This window comes from Vigna unguiculata, chromosome 5 (assembly GCF_037176805.1).
Source record: "Vigna unguiculata cultivar grain cowpea cultivar isolate G323 ecotype 2 chromosome 5, ASM3717680v1, whole genome shotgun sequence".
In the NCBI taxonomy this organism is placed as follows: Eukaryota; Viridiplantae; Streptophyta; class Magnoliopsida; order Fabales; family Fabaceae; genus Vigna; species Vigna unguiculata.
The window spans coordinates 28,641,337-28,644,798 of record NC_140796.1 but is presented as its reverse complement, the minus strand read 5'-3'; positions in this window follow the sequence as shown (position 1 = coordinate 28,644,798).

Below are 3,462 nucleotides of genomic sequence, written 5' to 3'. Positions count from 1 at the left end.
TTTTGATCCGAACCAGTATAAATACTTGTGTTCAATCTTCTTCTCTATCTCTTTATTTCATCCATTATTTTGTTATAAAGAAATTATTTATTGATCTACTTGATAAATTTTGGAAAAATTTTAAAGTATTAATTTTATTATTTAAAAACCAATTCACCCCCCTCTTGGTTTTGTCCGCACGCTCAAACATTCCGCTGCGCGATACCAACAATTGGTATCAGAGCTTGCTTTGATAGTTATTCAAAATTTTCGAAAATGGTTGGACAAAATCAAACCTTTGCCGAGGGCGCATCTATCAACAGACCTCCTCTATTTACTGGTGAAAATTATCCTTTCTGGAAAGTTAGGATGCAAATTTTTCTGGAATCTGTTGATAGGGGTATTTGGGATGCTGTTTTAAATGGTCCATTTGTTCCTGTTAATATTGTAGATGATGTGCAGGAACCAAAGCCATTCTCGCAATGGACAGCAGACGAAAATAAAAAAGCCCAATATGATGTAAGAGCTAGAAATATAATTTCATCTGCCTTAACCCTAGATGAGTTTTACAGGATCTCAGTATGCACCAGTGCACAAGAAATGTGGGAAATATTGCGTGTAACCCATGAAGTAACAGACGATGTAAAAAGAGCACGCAAGAACTCCTTGATCCAAGAATACGAAATGTTTCGGATGCAGCAAGGAGAAACTATATATGATGTGCAGAAACGATTCACACATATCGTCAATCATCTCAAAGGTCTAGGTAAAACTTTCGACACCGATGAATTAAATATAAAAATTCTTAAATCTTTGAACAGGACTTGGCAGCCTAAGGTGACAGCCATCACGGAGTCACAAAATCTTGCGACAATGACGATGGCGGCTCTGTTTGGAAAGCTGAGAGAACATGAGCTTGAACTAGGCAGATTAAATGATGAAGAAGATATTGGAAGAAAGAAGAACATAGCCTTTAAAACCGAAGTAGTTAAAAGCAAACGACAAAAGGAAGAAGAAGATTTAGATGATGATGAAAATCTGAGTCTCATGATTAAGAAGTTTACAAAATTCATGAAGGCCAAAGGTAAAAATCAATTCAAGAGCAACAAGAAGGATAATCAAGGATCATCCTCAAATTTCAAATGTTATAGATGTGGAGAATCTGGACACGTCAAAGTTGACTGCCCAAATTCAAAGAAAAGTGAAGAAAAGAAGGGTAGAAAATTCTTCAAAAAGAAAGCATATATAGCTTGGGAAGACAATGCCTCAAGTTCATCAAATTCCAGTGATTCTGAAAATGAAGAAGCAAATTTATGTCTGATGGCAAATCATGATGATACTGATAGTGAGATGACTTCTAAATCCAGAAGATCAATGTGGTATCTTGACAGTGGTTGTTCAAGACACATGACTGGAGATAAAAAGAAGTTTAAGAACTTTAAAAAGAAGGAACAAGGATTTGTCACTTATGGGGATAACAACAAAGGAAAGATACTTGGAACGGGTGATGTAGGTGGAGGAAATACTTTGGAGATCAAGGATGTACTGTATGTGGAAGGACTAAAACACAATCTTCTCAGTATAAGCCAACTATGTGATAAAGGACTCAAAGTAATATTTGAGAGTGACTACTGCACTATTCATCAAAAGGACTCCAAAGAAGTAGCATTAAAAGGTATGAGACACAATAATATTTACTTGATTGATCTTGATACTGCATCATCTAGTGATATAACTTGTTTGGTTGTTAAAGAAGAAAATCCTTGGTTATGGCATAAACGAGCTGCTCATATTAACATGTAACAATTAAACAAACTAGTTTCCAAAGAATTAGTAATTGGATTACCAAAAATTAAGTTTGAAAAAGACAAACTATGTGATGCATGTCAAAAAGGAAAACAAGTAAAATCTTCATTTCATTCAAAAAATGTAATTTCTACATCAAAACCGTTAGAACTTTTGCATATGGATTTATTTGGCCCTTCAAGGACAAAAAGCTTTGGAGGAAACTATTATGCTCTTGTTATTGTTGATGATTACTCACGATATACATGGACTTTCTTTCTCACACTAAAAAGTGAGGCATTCAAAGCTTTTAAAAAATTTGCAAAAGCTGTTCAAAATGAAAAAGATTTGAAAATTAAAGTTTTAAGAAGCGACCATGGTGGAGAATTTCAAAATGAATTATTTGAAAACTTTTGTGAAGAAAACGGAATTATGCATAATTTTTCTGCACCTAGAACTCCTCAACAAAATGGAGTTGTAGAAAGGAAAAATAGATCTTTAAAAGAATTAGCTCGCACCATGTTGAACGAATATGATGTGCCTAAATATTTTTGGGCTGATGCTGTGAGCACTGCTTGTTATGTACTAAATAGAATGCTCATTAGACCAATTTTAAAAGTTACCCCCTATGAATTGTTTAAAGGAAGAAAACCTAATGTAGCACATTTAAAAATATTTGGATGCAAATGCTTTGTTCTGAATAACGGAAAAGAAAATTTGGGTAAATTTGATTCTAAAGCTGATGAAGCTATTTTCTTAGGTTATTCATTAACTAGTAAAGCCTATAGGATTTTTAATAGAAGAACCTTGAATATGGAAGAATCTGTGCATGTTGTTTTTGATGAAATTGTGGACCTTAAGGAGAACCCTCTTGAGTCAAATAAAACAAATGCAGGTGATGAAGATTATTTCAAAGAAGCCTTTGATGAGATGTATCTAAATGAAAATCCGCTGACTGAACCTGAAGATCTTGCCAAAAGCTGGAAATCACCTAGAGGATTATCTCTTGAAAATGTCATTGGAGATATATCAAAGGGAGTTGTTACTAGAAATATGTCAAATTTCTGTATGACTGTTGCTTTTGTTTCACAGATAGAACCCAAAAGTGTAGACGAAGCTCTTCAAGATGATCAATGGTGCATTGCAATGCAAGAAGAGCTGAATCAATTTGAAAGGAATGAAGTTTGGGAACTCATTCCTAAGGATGATTTATACCAAGTAATAGGAACAAAGTGGGTGTTCAGAAACAAGCTGGATGAGGATGGAAACATCACTAAAAACAAAGCCAGACTTGTAGCAAAAGGATACAGACAAGAAGAAGGTATAGACTATGATGAGACTTATGCTCCAGTTGCCAGGTTAGAAGCTATACGCTTACTTCTTGCTTATGCTTCTCTCATGAAATTCAAACTATATCAGATGGATGTCAAAAGTGCTTTCTTAAATGGATTTATAAAAGAAAATGTGTATGTTGAACAACCACCTGGCTTTGAAGACTATAAGTTTCCTAATCACATTTATAAATTAAAGAAAGCATTGTATGGATTAAAACAAGCACCTAGATCTTGGTATGAACGATTAAGTACATTTTTGTTAGAAAATGATTTTGAAAGAGGTAAAATTGATTTAACTCTATTTATCAAAAGAGTAAATAAACATATTTTGCTAGTTCAGATTTATGTAGATGACATAATATTT